General features: G+C 39.3%; 1 protein-coding gene across 2 annotated transcripts in view; it reads right to left on the reverse strand.

The window, feature by feature from the left end:
• Positions 1-18,366, reverse strand: part of LOC143661352 (uncharacterized) — a 151,984-nt gene that overhangs the window by 110,503 nt on the left and 23,115 nt on the right. Inside the window, exons 2-3 of one of the 2 annotated variants that reach the window (XR_013164521.1) lie at positions 13,033-13,146; positions 8,009-11,830 (exon numbers count right to left, since the gene is read on the reverse strand). The exons of the other annotated variant lie outside the window; for it this stretch is intronic. The gene's annotated coding sequence lies outside the window, so the exon portion shown is untranslated. Of the gene's footprint in view, positions 1-8,008; positions 11,831-13,032; positions 13,147-18,366 lie in introns of those variants that run through there. 2 annotated transcript variants of the gene reach the window in all.

Consider the following 18,366-nt stretch of genomic DNA (forward strand, 5'->3'; position numbering starts at 1 on the left):
CAACAACTTTCCCCGGGGTGATTTCTTTCTGCATCTCCAAAGGTCTGGGCTGAGCTGTGAGTGCTGAGATGAGGTATGCTGAGCTGCTTGGGCTGTGCTACATTGTGCTCCCTCATTTAAGCACCAGCCAATTAAATCAAACATCATTCATTGCAGCAGGCATGCCTCCTAGTCAACTGCATATATAATCAGCAACAGATGAGGTTCATGTACCATTGGCTCATGCTCACAGCAACAGAACTAGGTGCCTTCACCTGGCCAAGTTGACAACTGAATCTAACTACCACAGCATCCAAATTCGTGAATCATTCCATATTTTTACACTGTGAACCATTGACTGTACACTTTGGATGATTATGTGTTATGTGAATATATAATATATATTAATAAACAATAAATAATTTTTTAAAGTTCAAAGGAGAAGGTGGAGTTATAAAAAAAGAAGATAGGATTTAACAAATGTGTATGACTCCTGAATCATTATAATGATATTTCTTTTAGTCTCCAGTGTCTTGGAGCAGCCAGAATGAAAAACCTAAAATTGTGGAACTGTAAACTCTAAAATCTGTTCTAAAACTAATTGTTGTTGACGTGTTTTGAAATGCACTGCTTTTTTGCATATATGTTATTTTCACAATAAAAAATAAGATGAAAAAACTGAAGGAAGAAATACATGTCTCTACAATAATAGTTGGAGACGTCAATATACCTCTCACATTGAATCTCTGTTCTATGGAAACAGAGAATGTGAATAATATGATAAATGAACTAGACTTAACAGTACATACAGAACATTGCACCCCAAAAGAGCAAGATATATTTTCTTCTCAATGTTCATCAATCATTCTCCAGGATAGAATAAATGTTAGGTCAAAAAAGGAATCTAAAAAATTTTACAAGATTGAAATTATACTTTAGCTTTCTGACAACCTAATTGAGCTGAAAACCAATAGCAGGAGGAGAAGTGGAAATCTCATAAACACATGGAAGTTAACACACTCTTTAATAAATTAGTAAGTCAAAGAAGCAATGGCATGAGAAATTATGAAATATCTTGATATGAAGGAAATGAGAATACAGCATATCAGAACTTATGGGATGTAGTGAAAATAGTGCTGAAAGGGCAATTTATAAGATTAAATGCTTACATCAAAAAAGGAGAAACAGTTCAAATCGAAAGCATAACTATACATATAGGAACTAGAAAAAAAGAGCAAAATAATCCAAAAGCACACAGAAGGAAAGAATTAACAAGATCAGAGAAGAAATAAAAGAAATTGAGAATTAGAAAACAATAGAGATTTAAGAAAACCAAAAGTTGTTTCTTTGAGAATATCGATAAAATTGACAAATCCAAGGCGGGGTGCTGTTGGCATAGTGGTAGAATTCTTGGCTGCCATGCCAGAGACCAGGGTTCAATTCCCAGTGTCTTCCCATGTGGAAAAAAAAAAAAGACAAACCCTTAGCCAGAATGACAAAGACAAAAAGAAAGGACACAAATAAATAAAATTGGAAGTGAGAGAATGGATATTACTAACAACACAGAAACCAAAAGAATCATAAGAGGATATCATGACCAACTGTATGCCATAAAAGCAGACAACCTAAGATAAAATGAACACATTTCAAGAAACACATAAACAATCTATACTGATTCTAGAAGAAATAGAAGACTTCAGTAGCCCAATTACAAGTAAAGAAATTAAATCAGTCATAAAAATCTCCCAAAAATGAGAAGCCCAGGACGTGATGGCTTCACTGGTGAATTCTACCAATTATTCAGAAATAAATTAATATCAATCCTGTACAAACTCTTCCAAAAAACTGAATAAGGGAACGCTATGTAACCCAGTCTATGAAGCCAATATAACCCTAATACCAAAACTAGATAAAGACACTACAAGAAAAGAAAATTAGAGAACAATTTCTCTAATGAATATGGATGCAAACATCCTCAAAAAATACTTGCAAATAAAATTCAACAGCACTATAAAAGGATTATACACCAAAATCATCCCAGGTGTGCTAAGGATGGCTCAACATAAGAAAAATAATTAATATAATACCCCACCCATTGACAAATCAAAGGAGAAAAACCATGGGACCACACTGATAGGTTCAGAAAAGGCATCTGACAATATCCATGACCTTTTATTGTTAAAAACACTTCAAAAGATAGGAATAGAAGGAAACTTCCTCAACATGATAAAGGCAATATATGGAAAACTCACAGCTAACATCGTGTTCAATGATAAAAATTGAAAGCCTTCCCTCAAAGATCTGAAACAAATCAAGGGTTCCCACTGTCACCACTGATAGTTTACATGGTGCTAAAAGTTCAAGCTAGGGCAATTAGGCAAGAAAAAGAAATAAAAAACACCCAACTGGAGAACACAATAATGATTGTGTATGTCTGGAAATTAAGATTAGCAACCTGGCCACTTGGAGTTCTTCACGTCTCTGAACCAACAGGCAAAGAAGGGAATTACTGTCTGGATGGGGTGATTGATCCTGATTTCCAAGGGGAAATTGGACTGCTATTAGACTTCCTTACCACCGCACTGTTTGGGCTACCATGGAGGTAAGGAAGAGTATATCCGGAGATACAGGAGATCTCTGGGAATGCCTCTTACTATTAACCTGTCCTGTGATTAATGTAAATTGAAAACTACAATACTATAATCCAGACAGGACTATTGATGATAAAACAATTTAGGAATGAAGGTTCTGGTCACCCTACTGTGCAAAGAACCATGGCTGGCTAAGGGGCTTGCTGAGGTTAAAGGAGATATAGAATGCTCAGTGGAGCAAGTAGGTAGAAATGTGAGCTATGACCATTTGATGAATTACAGAAATGAGTACTGCAGTGGTTATGAGTGTTTCTGCCTAGTTTCATTGTAAATGCATTTGTGTTTGTCTACCTGTTGATCTCTCTACCTATTTATGTACCTATCATCATTTTGTTTTATTCCCTCTTTTATTCCTTTGTCAAATAATATACACTGTATTAATTTTGTCATTGTTTTAGCTTATAGGACATCTAAGAAATGAGTATGTATAAACAAAGGACTTACATCCTCTTCTGGGGAAAGGATTGCATGTTTTAACTTGAAGGCAGGATAGACATATCATGATAGCTGTAACTATGACTATGATATTATCTTTAATTGGAGATGCAGTGTGGTTTAAGGAGATGTGTATAGGTGCCAAATTGACAGGGGTGTGAAGTATGACATTTAATTTCATGTGTCAGTTGACCACATTATAATTGTCCAGTGTTTAGGTCAAACAGTAGCCAACTTGTTACTGTAAAGGTATTTTGTAAATGCGATTTTCTTCTACAATCAATTTACTGCATCTAAAATTAACAAAGAAATTCCTCTCTGAGATATGAGTAATCTCCTCATCCAATCCTTTGGAAGTCTTAAGAAGATTTCAGCAATCATAAGAATGCCTTCTTAAACATCAACATTGACTCTAGCCCAAATTTCCAGCCAGCCACTTTTCCAAGGAAATTGGTGTGAACTTGATTGGCATTTCTGAACTGAAACTTGTCCTACAGAAGTAAAATTTGCCAACGGCCATGAAATGTGAGCCAATTTTCTGGAAAACGCTGACTAACACAGTTACAGTTAGGGCCCACAATCACCACAGGGTTAGGTTGCTCCAAAAATATACAGTGAAGAGAGTAGGTTTGAAATACTGTTGTTCCCTATGCTATCTTAGTGAAGCTGTATCTGAACCCCTGTCCTGTAGTAATTCTCCTCAACAGCGACATTAATGCCTTTCATAATTCATACATATAAAAGAATTTGGGAAATTTAAATCACATTTGTAGCATTGCTATTAATTGAAGTGTGGCATGGCCAAATTACAGAGATTTATTTAGAACAGAAGCAAGATTAAGTCAACTCATTGTATTTGACATCCAATAAAAGGAAAAGGAAATGAAAGTTGTAGTGCTTATGACTCTGTGCTCGGTAATTTGCATATGTTTGCTTATTTGTTCCTCACTATTACCTTGTTGTTTATGCTTCATTTACCCATTTAACATTTCAGATGAAAGGAGATTCAGAAAGCTATAGTAATATGACAATGTTTTACAGCTAGAAAATGACAGACCTAGAATTTGAACCTAGTTCTCTGCCTGTCTTCCAAACTCTAATTCCTAGACATGCTCATTTTGAGTGGTATCCACCACACCTATATTTTGCCTTGATATATTAACCCTATTCAATGACCAGATACCCCTACTCCATTATCACAAGTGCCCTTCCATTCAGGATATTGAAAAATTATTCCATATGTCTAGGCTCTCCTTCCACACACAAATGTCTAGTGTATTGATGCTATTTTGTAAACATCAGTCCCTACTTCTTCTCTTATTTTAGTCCCCATTTATTTGCTTTAAATTATATTTTTCTAAGACCAAAATAATCATGTCTTTTGACCCTTTCAGTATATCTTCTGATCAAGTGCCCAATCCCCTGTGACTCCAAATACCTCCATATTCGATGCCTTCATTTGACACAGCACATGCCTAAGACATTGATCCTGGTCTAAATACAGAGCCACAGATACGCGATGGCTTTTGCATATATATATATATATGCATATATGCTCCATATTTATGTTAATGCCTTTTGAATCGCTTTCTCCCTATCCTTTAAATTTTTTTTGTATCCCATTTTTGCAGTGCCATTTGTTGAATTTTTGTTTGTTTGTTTTGCTTGTTTGTTTGTTGGGAAGTTCATGGACTGGGAATTGAACCTGGGTCTCCCACATGGCAGGCGAGAATTCTACCACTAAACTACCCTTGCACCCCCTCCCTATCCCTTAAATTTTAGCAGATGAGATCACCTCTTGCTTCACAGATGAATTATTTAATTTGGTGAACTACCTCATTTCAATGTCATGAAACCTACAATACTCATGTGTGCATGAGTTATTCCTCCTCTTCTGTGGAAATTAAAATCAAAGGTAAGAATCATCTCTAACCCTGGCTGTCCAATTTCTCCAGTTGGATTCTATTGTTTTCTATTTTCACAATAAATTTAAATTCTTCTGTATGCACTAAATAGCCTTTATCACCAATCTCACCACATATTTCCATCCATTCTTTCTTGATTTAAATACAGTGTCTTCCATGTTGAAACAAAAACCACCTCTGACACTGTTCTCCCAGCTCATGCTCCACTTTTTTCCTCTTCACAATCAAACTTACAGAATCATCCACATTCAGTTGCCATTTTTCACATCACTTAATCATTTGAATCTCTAAGATAATTTATGATTTCACCATCAATAGATTTGACTAAAATCACCACTGTCCTCAAAATTAAATCCAATGAGTGTGCCTTATATTTTACTTGGAATCAAATTAGAATTTGAAAATGGCTTCTTTGTGGGAACTTTGTTTTTCTTTGGATTTTCTTGTGTCTGAAGCTGATTGTTTTTAAAGTACTCTAATCACTCCTTCCTATTGTTCGTTCAAAGTCATTTTAAGCAACACTATAGGAAGGTTTCAAACAATATACTAGCTTCTCTTCTTTCCATTTTTTATACATTGTCTTGGAAATCTTACGAATTTCTTTAACTGCTTCACTTTTTGCCAGACCTCTCCTATGCTGTTCAAAACTATTGTCTGGATTTTATTTCTGAACTTTAAACCCTGCTTACATGTGTTGGAGAATGCTAGATTGAAATATATCTCAAACTAATATTAATTTAATACTAAATTAATTATTATTCCCTATGTAATAATATTCCTTGCCTCCAATAGCAGCTAACACCACAAATATCCTGAGATTATTCTTTGATACACCCTCTCAGAACCTCACAGACATAAAGGAGCATTGATGTTATCTCTACAATGAGCACTACTCTCAACTTTCACTCCTACTCAAATCTCTACCAACACTTTTTTTACATCACACTCATTTTCCTACATTCACACATGAAATGACAATTCCTCAGAGATCCCTTCCCTGAACTTCAGCCTGTTAGACCTTCTTTCCCCTCCTCATTGACTTAATTATGACCCTGTATTCCTTCATGCCACTCATCTAATTTGTGAAAGTACATTATCAGTTAACATATCTCTTTATTGCCTTTCCATCCCACTAAATTAACTTCAGAAAAATCAAACCCTGTGGTGCTAAAATGAAGCTAGCATCCTTCTGACCATTTCTTATGGATTATAAACCCAGAGAAAGTCATGTCCTCAATAACATCACGTTCCCTCTGCAGTTAGAAAACACAGTTTCTTTCAGATTAATATTAATATACCAAATTAAGGATGTCAATTCCTCCCAGTGAAAATTTTTTCCAATCCTTCAATTTAACAACAAAAAGACAAACAGCCCAATTAAAGATGAGCAAAAGATTTCAACAGAGGGGAATTCCGGAGAAGATGGCGGCTTAGTAAGACGCGCAGGTCTTAGTTCCTCCTTCAGAAAAGCAACTAAAGAAACAGAAACAATACGAAACAGCTCCCGGAGCCACGACAGAGACCAAAAAGACAGCGTACCCCATTCTGAAACGGCTGAACGGGCAGGGAGAATCCGCTGCAGTCAGATACCCGAGGGGCGCACGTTTTCCCGGCTGGGGCGGCTGGCGACTGGGGTCCCCTCCACGCATGTGGCTCCCCGGTCTGACTGTGAACGTTGGATAGCGGGGCCCTCCCATCACGCTTGGCGTTTGGGGCCAGCTGGGCAATTTGGACCGGCACTCCCCCAAGCCACGGGGGCCAGCGATCCCCGCCTCCACGCGTGGTTTCCCGGGCCGACTGCCCCACAGACAGACGAGCGCCACGAGCGCCACCTACTGGGCAGGAAAAGAAAAACAGAGCCCAGAGATTTCACAGAAAAACCTTTCAACCAGCTGGGTCCCACACCCAGGGAAATCTGATCAAATGCCCAGACACCAGCAGAAAATAATGGATGACGTTCGGAAAATTGAAGATATGGCCCAGTCAAAGGAACAAACCAATGGTTCAAATGAGATACAGGAGCTGAGACAACTAATGCTGAATATACGAACAGAAATGGAAAAACTCTTCAAAAACCAAATCAATAAATTGAGGGAGGACATGAAGAAGACATGGGCTGAACAAAAAGAAGAAATAGAAAATCTGAAAAAACAAATCACAGAACTTATGGGAGTGAAGGACAAAGAAGAAAAAATGGAAAAGACAATGGATACCTACAATGGTAGATCAAAAGAGACAGAAGCTACAATTAGTGAACTGGAGGATGGAACATCTGAATTCCAAAAAGAAACAGAAACTATAGGGAAAAGAATGGAAAAACTTGAGCAGGGGATCAGGGAACTGAATGACAATATGAAGCGCACAAATATACGTGTTGTGGGTGTCTCAGAAGGAGAAGAGAAGGGAAAAGCAGGAGAAAAACTAATGGAAGAAATTATCACTGAAAATTTCCCAACTCTTATGAAAGACCTAAATTTACAGATCCAAGAACTGCAGCGCACTCCAAAGAGAATAGACCCAAACAGGCGTTATCCAAGACATTTACTAGTTAGAATGTCAGAGGTCAAAGAGAAAGAGAGGATCTTGAAAGCAGCAAGAGAAAAACAATCCATCACATACAAGGGAAACCCAATAAGACTATGTGTAGATTTCTCAGCAGAAACCATGGAAGCTAGAAGACAGTGGGATGATATATTTAAATTACTAAAAGAGAAAAACTGCCAACCAAGACTCCTATATCCAGCAAAATTGTCCTTCAAAAATGAAGGAGAAATTAAAACATTTATAGACAAAAGGTCACTGAGAGAATTTGTGACCAAGAGACCAGCTCTGCAAGAAATACTAAAGGGAGCACTAGAGTCAGATACGAAAAAAACAGAAGAGAGAAGTATGGAGTAAAGCGTAGAAAGAAGGAAAATCAGATATGATATATTATATATAAAAAAAAGCCAAAATGGTAGAGGAAAATATTATCCAAACAGTAATAACACTAAAAGTTAATGGATTGAATTTCCCAATCAAAAGACATAGAATGGCAGAATGGATTATGACCCAGCAATACCACTGCTAGGTATCTATTCAAAGGACTTAAGGGCAAAGACACAGACGGACATTTGCACACCAGTGTTTATAGCAGCATTATCTACAATTGCAAAGAGATGGAAACAGCCAAAATGTCCATCAACAGACGAGTGGCTAAACAAACTGTGGCGTATACCTACGATGGAATATTATGCAGCTTTAAGACAGGCTAAACTTATGAAGCACGTAATAACATGGATGGACCTAGAGAACATTATGCTTAGTGAGTCTAGCCCAAAACTAAAGGACAAATACTGTATGGTCCCACTGATGTGAACCGACATTCGAGAATCAGCTTGGAATATATCATTGGTAACAGAGACCAGCAGGAGTTAGAAACAGGGTAAGATAATGGGTAATTGGAGCTGAAGGGATACAGACTGTGCAACAGGACTAGATACAAAAACTCAAAAATGGACAGCACAATAATACCTAAGTGTAATGTAACTAGGTTGGAACACTGAATGAAGCTGCACCTGAAATATGAAAAAAAAAAAAAAAGATTTCAACAGATATCTCTCTATTGAAGATATACAAATGGCCAGAAATCATAAGAAGATGCTCAACATCATTAAGCCTTCAAGGAAATGCAAATCAAAACCACAATGAGATACCATCTCACACCAATTAGAATAGCTTCTTTTAGAAAAAGGAAAATAAAAAGTGCTGGAGAGGATGCAGAAAAATAGGAATACTCATTTATTGCTGAGGACAATGTCAAATGGGACAGCCACTGAGGAAGATGGTTGTTAGTTCCATGGAAAGCTAAGTATTGAATTACTATAGGCCATGGCAATCCCCCTACTAGGTATAAATCCGAAATAATTGAAAGCAGGGATTCAAACAGATATTTGCACATCAGTGTTTACAGCAGCATTATTCACAATTGCCAAAAATTTGAAGCAACTCAAATGTCCATCAACTGATGAATGGATAAAAAACGAGTTATATGCTTACAATGAATTATTATTCAGCTATTAAAAGGAATGCCATCCTGATGCATGTGACAGTATGAATGAACCTGGAAGACATCATGTTAAGTGAAATAGAACATATAGAAAAGGACAAATATTGTATGGTCTCACTGTTTTGAAGCAATTAGAATAAGCAAATGCATAGAGTCAGAATATTGAACATAGGCTACCATGAGACAGGAAAGGATAGGGATTGGGAAGTTAAGGCTTAAAATGTACCTGGTTCCTTTTTGCGATGATGGAGATGTTCTCATAACGGATGAAGTTGGTGTTATCACAACATTGTGAATATAATTAACAACACTGAAATACATATCTGACCATGATTAAAAGGGAAATATTAGATCATAGGAGCCAGAGGCTGGGGTCAAACCTGAGGCACTCATGGTCAAGGCCAACAAAATTCTACCCTGATCCTGGACTTGGTGTCACTGCCCAGGTGCACTCTTGACTCTCCAGCTAGTAGCCAAGTCAGGGAGACGTTGGGGACTCTGTTGCCGCCAGTCCCTAGAACTGTATCTCATGCTTTTTTCTTATTTTTTAATTAGAAATTTTTTTAGGTTTTTAGAAAAATCAAGCAGAGAGCACAGAGTTCCTATATACTCCTCCCTATTTTTAACATTGTGCATTAGCGTGGCACCTTTGTTACAACATGAGAAAATATTATTATAATTATACTTTCAACAATAGTCCATAGACTATACTAGGGTTCACTCTTTGTGTTGTACACTGCTATGTTTATTTTAAATTTTTGGTCAGTAAAGATATCTCACTGTGATTTCCATTTTAATATCTCTAAAGACTAATGAAATGGAGCACCATCACGTATGCTTGTTGGTTATTTGTATATCTTTTTGGAGTAATGTCTATTCTGGTCTTTTGACCATTTTTTTAAAAATGAGAAGGTTTATTTTTTGCTCTGAGGATGAAAGTGTTCTTTTCACATTCCAAAGATTAGACCCTTAAACAATACATGATTTGCAAATATCTTCTCCAATTTCATATATTGTCTTTATACTTTCTTGATGGTGCCTTTTGATACAAAAAGTTTTAAAATCTTGATGAAGTGCAGTTTATTTTATTGTTAAAGTTTTGTTTTTTGTATCTTGCATATCGATCTATTTCAAATCCAAAGCCATAAAGAATCAACCCCTGTGTTTTTTTTCCTAAGAGTTTTATAGTTTTAGGTCGTAAATTGAGGTCTTTGGTCCATTTTGAGTTGTTTTATATGTGGTGTGAGGTAGGGGTCTAACTACATCACTTTGACTGAGATTATGCATTTGTATCAACAATGTTTACTGAAGAGATTATGTTTTCCCTCTTGAATGGGTATGTTCACCTTGTAAAAATAAATTGAATATACATGCACGGGATAATTCTGAACTCTTTTCTGTATTCTATGTCCATCCTTGTGCCAGTGTCAGCTCGTTTTGACAAGTGTTGCTTTGTAAAAATTCTTGAAGTAGGGAAGTGTGGGTTCTCGAACTTTGTTCTTCTGTTAGAAGATTGTATTGGGTATTTGGTGTCCTTTGAAATTCTGTGTAAATTTTAGGAATTTTTTTCCTATTTCTTTAAAAAGGGCCATTGGGATTTTAATTAGAATATACTACATCAAGTGGATAAATACTGCCTCTTAACACTTTGAAGTCTTCAAAATCATGAGTACAGGATGTGTTCCTACTTATTTAATTCATCATGAATTACTTTCAGCAATGTTTTATGGCTTTCAGTATAGACATCTTGCACCTCCTTTTCTAGATTTATTACTATGTATATAATCATTTTTCTTGCTATTCTAACAGCAATCAGTTTCATAATTCCTTTGAAGACTGTTCATTGCTGATTTATAGAAATAAAATTGGATCCTGTGCATTGATCTTTTGTCCTACAACTTTCATGAATTAATACCTCTGATCTGTTTTTTCTGTGGGTGAATTCTTTGGGATCATCAATATAGAAGATCATGACATCTATGAATAGAGATAATTTACCTCTTCTTTTTTCAATATTTTTATCCTGCAGAAATTTTAAATTAGGTTGTTTTAAACACATACATATCATTTATAAATCTAGCAGCCTATTCCTAATTCATGAACATTTCACATATTCTAAACCATCAGCCCCATGTTTTATTTGACACAGGATTTATAAACTGAGGTGGGACAGTTTCTTCCCAGCCTGCCCCAACCCAAGTCTTTGGCAATGTCTGTAGACTGACTAGATCATAAAACCAAGATTACAGGTCCAGTGAGGCTCTCTCCTAGCATCTATACATAGAGTCCTGAAATGCTGATAAATGGCCCACTACGTAATGGACAGCCCCTCAGTGATTTATGTGGTCACAAATCATACCACTGCCTAGGTGTAGTCCCTGGCAAAGAGTATCTTCTCAAAACAGGTATTAACTTTCACATTTTTTCCCACTCTTTTCCTGAACTTACTTCTAAATACATATGCTTCCCGTAGTTTCATTTGAAACTTTTCTCATTTTCAAGAGTCACAATGCCAGGTGTTTACCATATTATTCCTGGACCTACATCAGAGATCACTGGGACAACCAAAAGAGAAACATCTCAGGCACTGATACCTGTGCCAGGTGTGACAAATGCTGTGCCAGAATCATAGAACTTGCCTGAATTGTTGCTTCTTGAAGGCCTGTTTGTTTATCCAGTTTTCTCTGGTCATAAAACCAGGGAATGTGTTCAGCGGAAAGGTCTCAACCAGGATGGTGGTTTGACATCTTACGATGTATGTTCACTTGTGGCACGATTTATTGTTTAACACCCTATGGGAGAACACAGGAGCACAGGAGTGAGGTCAGACCACTATTCACATTAACAGCACAAACCAAAAGTTTGAATCTCGTCCTAAACAACTTGACTCCCACTGTGACCCTGCAAACCCATCCCAACCACAGAGGGATTCTATAGATCAGTAAGGACTCTGAGATACAGCCCTCTTTGTGATACAGGCGAGTCGTTTTCAAAGACAAGGTGCAGCTTGCTACAAAACTGCCTGACCAGCCAAATGTGCATATTCTAGCATGGTGTTTCATAGAACAAGTCATAATTCATTGCTCTCCCGAATGTTCATCATAATGATTTATCTAGTTTCAAATCACAGCATTGCCAAGATAGAGAGTCCATGACAAAGAGTATATTCTCAAAACAGGCATCAACTTTCACATTTTTTTCCACTCTCTTCTTGAACTTTCTTCTAAATGCATGTGCTTCTGTAGTTTCATTTGAAACCTTTCTCTTTTGCAAATCTCATGTTAAATACCAGATACTTACCATTTGTTCCTAGGTTTAGATAAGAGATCAATGGGATAAGCCATAAGAGAAAGATATCAGGAATTGATACCTCTGCCAGTTGTGACAAATGTGGTTGCAGAGACATACAACTTACCTGAATTCTTGTTTCTGGAAGGCCTGTTTGTTTAGCCAGTTTTTCTTTAGTCACAAAACCAGGGACTGGGTTGTAGTCAAAGCCTCAACCAGAACGTTGGTTTGAGATCCCAGTATGTTCTCTTCCAGTTGTCTTTTTTGGGTAAGCACCCATGGGAGAACACAGGAGCACAGGAGGGAGTTCAGAACAGCATGCAAATTCACAACACACACTGAAAGTCTGAATCTCATCCTGAGAACCTTGACCACTGCAGAGACCCCAGAATCCTGTCTCCCATCCCCACGAGGGAGTCCATAGACTAGTCAGGACGCTTCATTAGATTCCACTTGGTGATAGAATAGAGGAGTTTCTAAACCCAAGGTGGAGCATGTGAAGGTGGTTCAAAGCCTCTTGCTACAAAACTATATGATCAGATATATGGAGCAGCAGTGTGTACACTTCTCGAATGGCGATACCCAGAAAAATTCATAATTAATTGGTGTCTGATATGTTCTTCCTAGAAAATGTGGACTCAAAGTGGGGTCGTTTTTACTGAATGGGATCCATATGGCCAAAGCATTGAGTCTGCAGTGTACTCACCTAGATACCAAGGCTGAGGCTGCTCCTGCCACTGTATGTGCTCTTCTTCTGTGAGTGATCCAGACTATCATTGGCTCCCCCTTAGGCATCTTATTCTCTGATTCTTAAGCTGTACTTAAATGACCAAAGAAGACACAAACGTCAGCAACTCGATCTATTTAATTGCAAACAGCCATTTCCGCAAGTATTTCAAAGCAGTACAACAACCATGTGGGAAATATCCTTAAGACAATAGTTATTATACTTGCAAAGATATCAGGATTGCTGAATATTAGTGTAAAATTCATAATATCAAATACCCTACCCTCTAGTCATATTAGCATTCCATGAGTAGTAGAAATCAGAGTCAGTAGCCCCTGTGGAAACAGACTGTGTTTGGTTTTCCAAGCCATAATCTCTCTTTTTCTTTCTCTCTCTTATCTAGAGATTGGTCACATCTGAATGTCTTTCATTTGCTTCTGTCATCCCCTCTGAGTTACTAATGCTGTCAACAAATACAACACACATGGATGTGATCTCCAAAACAATCTTTAATGAGATCACAGTATTGTCCACATGAAACCCAAGATCATCTACTCATCTGTATTTCCGTCTTAGTCACTTCATCCCAGAAATGGCACACATTTCAGAGACTCCTGGGGATTCAAATGGCAAGTATTGAACCTACTGCCAGTAACACAGCTGACTGACCTCTCTGCTTAGTTTCTGTGCTGGTTTGAAAGGATGCGTGTACCCTAGAAGAGCCATGTTTTAATCACAATCCAATTTCACAGAGGCAGAATAATCCCTATTCAATACTGTATGCAATTAGATCATCTCCCTGAAGATGTAACCCAATCAAGAGTAGCTGTTAAACTAGATTAGGGAAGATGTGTCTCCACCCATTTGGGTGGGTCTTGATTGATTTACTGAGTCGTATAAGAGAGGAAACATTTGGAGAATGAGAGAGATTCAGAGAGAGCAGAGCAGAACGACATAGCCACGAGAAGCAGAGTCCACCAGCCAGCAACCTTTGGAGATGAAGAAGGAAAATGCCTCCCTGGGAGCTTCATGAGACAGGAAGCGAGGAGAAGGAAGCAGATGACTCCGTGTTCGCCATGTGCCCTTCCAGATGAGAGAGGAACCCTGACCATGTTTACCATGTGCCTTTCCAGATGAGAGAGAAACTCTGACTGTATTTCCCATGTGCCCTTCCACTTGAGAGAGAAACCCTGAACTTCATTGGCCTTCTTGAACCAAGGTATCTTTACCTGGATGCCTTAGATTGGACATTTCTACAGATATGTGTTAATTGGGACATTTCCTCGGCCTTAGAACTGTAAACTAACAACTTGATAAATTCCCCCTTTTAAAACCTATTCCGTTTCTGGTATATTGTATTCTGGCAGCTAGCAAACTAGAACAGTTCCTCATTACTCATGTTAGAATAGATATGTATTTTTCATTCACTTCTGAGTGTTTTCCTTGGAAAACTGAATCACTCCTAAAAAGATTTTGATTCTAATGGACAACCATTATCTGATGGTCCGCACTCCTCATCCTGGCATGGGGTAAAAATGTTTCACCCACACTCTCACTTAGATATCTGCAATATTTTCAGACAAGAGGTCTGAAGCACAGGTGGGAATTTGAAACTAAGGAGTCAGGCAGTGAGTACCATTGCTGAGCCCATCACATTCTACAGGGGTTACTAGACTGTCCTTCCTTACAATACAATCCAATGCACTGGCGACTCTCGTCCAGTCTTTCAGCAGGGGTTCCAACAGCATGAGCTTACATTCATGGGATGTGAGCAAATACAGTCTCTCTTAACTGGGACTGATGCATAAAGAGACAAGGGATATTTCTTTTCCTCACCATTCCTTCACACTGTGGCCTCACTCACCAATGGCTCATTGAACACTATGCCATTTGATGCAAAGTCCTGACCTCATTCACCATATGGTGCTCATTGCTGACTCTTCCTTGTCCCTCTACATACCACTTTACCCTGCATAACTTTACCCTCTACCGTGATCAATGGACAAGGTCAGATAGGCTGAGCTTGCATACCAATTGGCCCATTCAAAGAAGTCAGTGCTACTAGAGGGGCAGAAACACTTGCAATGCTTTCTAGAGATATTCTTACTTGAGAAAACTACATTTACATGAGTTTCTCCGTCCAGCCTCCCCATAATTATATTTAAGTTGTTATTCTCAGGCCTAAGTTCCTGTACTAAGTGACACCCTGCCAGTCCTATTGTGTATCAATTTCTTAAACACCCCACAGTGTTGTCGTACAATTCAACCTTGTCCAGTGTGTGGATGACATCTTACCCTGTACTACCACCCAAGGGTAAATATGTCAAACCCACATATTTCCACCACTGATAAAATATATAAAGGGAGTTTTTGGTTTTGAAATTTCACCTTCAAATTACATGAACTAACAGGGAAAACCTCCTGAACATAATCCCTGCATGATTAAGAGAAGTCCTCGAAAGTGCCTATCCCAGCTTTCCCCTTTCCCTTGAATCTAAAACTGCGTGAAGTAAACACCAATGCTTAACTGAATTCATGGCTCTGGAATGCCAATTTCATTGGCCAGGTGTTTCCTGATGCTAGCCAAGCATAGATTTTTTTTTCCAACCTATGCCTGCAGGGCACCCCGTTGACTCAGATTCAAAACAATCCTGCCTTGTCAGTCATTGCTTTTCAGTGTGCCTGATGAAAAGAAAAGGGCGAAAGGAGTTTGATCGATGTTTAAGTATGGATGAAAATCCGGGGTGACACCAAGTGCATCTCATTTATCCCAGGTAGAAAGCCTTGAATTCTGATGAAAACGATCTCATTTTACTTAAAATATCCAGCTATTGCCATGCATAATTAGGCAAAAGTTGGTATACATTTGTTTCTAAGAATCCTAAATTCAACGACAACACACAAAATTAAATGCAACCCAAGAGGAAGCCAGAGAAATGGACGGCAGGAAGAAATAGAAAGTTTAAATAAAGAACCCCTGAAATGGTACGTCCTTGCAGCTAAACAGCAGGTTTCCCTAAACTTGCCTATAACTCTTGAGGTCTTTTAAGGTAGGTCTATCTCCATGCAAAGAACTCATCTGAAAACTTTCACTCGAGTAACCATTTGTGGGACCTGTGTCTACCTTATTAGCTTTTCCATTCCAGCATCCAATTTTGCAGGCAGCATTAATCCCCTGTACTAACTTATCTCAGGAAAGAAGATCCATCAACAAGGGGTACCCCCATTTGTGATTGCAATCTCAAGTTTACAAAAGTCTGGCAAATTAACAAGGTATTTGGCACGATCAACGATGGAATGAGCTGATGGAAAATTATGGTTTGAACTGCTGGTCAAATCCATATTGGGAAGATGTGCCTGGATCCTGCAATGTCAAGGTACCAACTGAATGGTCCTGCTGCCACCCCTCCCCCACAAACATTGGTCTTATAAAGAATCAGGTTGTCCCTCCCACTTCTGAAATCCCATTCTCATTGAACTTGGATTAAATATTTTTTACCATCAAACCAATCAGCTCAGAGGAAAGAAGTCATTCCATTTGAAAACTTGGCTGCCATCAGAAACTTCTACTGCAGGGCTCTGTGTTCTATGGTTTATAAATACAAAAACATTTCCTTCTATGTTCTCAGCAAGTACTCTTCCTTCTACTTTATTAAGTATGACCCTATTATATAAAATTTCTAGGGCCTCAGGTTGTCTTGAACATTTCCTTTTTCTCTCAGCTTTTTCCCGACACATAAGTCAGATTCCACCATCTGATGGTTTCTTTCAGGATTATGGAAAAAAACATAATATGTCAAAAATAGAGGGGAGAGTGAGAAGATGGTGGCTTAGTAAGGAACGCAGGTCTTAGTTCCTCCTCCAGAACAACTACTAAAGAACTAGAAACAGTACAGAACAGCTCCCGGAGCCACGACAGAGAGCAGACACACAGCGCACCCCATTCAGGACCGGCTGGACCGGCTAAGAGACTTCGCTGTGGTGAGGTTCCCAAGAGGCGCACGCTTCCTCGGGCCGAGGCGGCTGGCGGCCGGAGTCCCTCCCTCCCTCCTTCCTGGGCCAGCTGGGAGCTTTGGATTGGGTCCCCAAGCCGCGGCGACTGGAGCCCCTTCCACACACGCGGCTTCCCGGGCCGGCTGGGAGCTTTGGAGCGGCGGTTCCCAAAGCCGCAGCTGCCGGCGACCCTCCCCCATGCACGGCTTTCCAGGCCACCTGGTAGCCTCGGAACAGCGGTCCCCAAGCCGCAGTTTCTGGCAACCGCAGCCCTTTCCACACACGTGGCTTCCCGGGCCGGCTGGTAGCCTCGAACAGCGGTCCCCCAAGCCACGGTTTCCAGTGATCGCAGCCACTTCCACACACGTGGCTTTCCAGGCCAGCTGGGAGCATCGGAACAGCGGTTCTCCAAGTTGCAGTGGCTGGTGACCCTCCCCACAGGCGAGTTCCCGAAGGGAAAGGAAAGAGTCTCCAACAGTAGTAGAGACTGAGCCCAACCTAACACCAATAGTGGCATTAAGGAACAACTTCTGACTACTAAAAATAGGCCCTCAGCTCAGGCGAAACTGATCAAGGTGGAAGTCACCGATTGGGCTAACTGAAAAAGAGGAAAGGGGGCGAAACAGAGCCTTCTGCGGCTGTTTCTACGGAGGCTTTGTTGACTCTGGGCTCAGCGCTGGGATTACATAGGTTACAACAGCCCCAAACGCAGAAACAGGCTGCTTTTAGGGCTCTCTACCACCTGAACCTTCCCCACGGGAGGGGTGAAATGCACCTCAGGTGGAATCCCTCTCTCAAGGAATTCAGATCCCAGGACTTCACAATTTGAAGCCATTAAAAACAACCTACAACCTTTCCTCTGTCTCCACCACACACCCAGCAGTGAGAGTCTTCCAAAGTTAAAGGAGCCACAACATCTTTTGCTGGTGGAACCCGCAGACAGACAAGCCACCACGCACTGGGCAGGATAAGAAAAACAGAGCCCACAGACTTCACAGGAAAGTCTTTCAACCTGCTGGGTCCCACACTCAGGGAAATCTGATTAAATGCCCAGATGCCAGCAAAAAATAACAAATCACACCAGGAAAATTGAAGATATGGCCCAGTCAAAGGAACAAACCAATAGCTCAAATGAGATACAGGAGCTGAGACAACTAATTCTGAATATACTAACAGAAATGGAAAACCTCTTCAAAAACCAAATCGATAAATTGAGGGAGGACATGAAGAAGGCATGGGATCAACAAAAAGAAGAAATGGAAAGTCTGAAAAAACAAATCACAGAACTTATGGGATTGAAAAACACAGTAGAAGAGATTG

Source organism: Tamandua tetradactyla, chromosome 17 (assembly GCF_023851605.1).
Source record: "Tamandua tetradactyla isolate mTamTet1 chromosome 17, mTamTet1.pri, whole genome shotgun sequence".
Taxonomy (NCBI): Eukaryota; Metazoa; Chordata; class Mammalia; order Pilosa; family Myrmecophagidae; genus Tamandua; species Tamandua tetradactyla.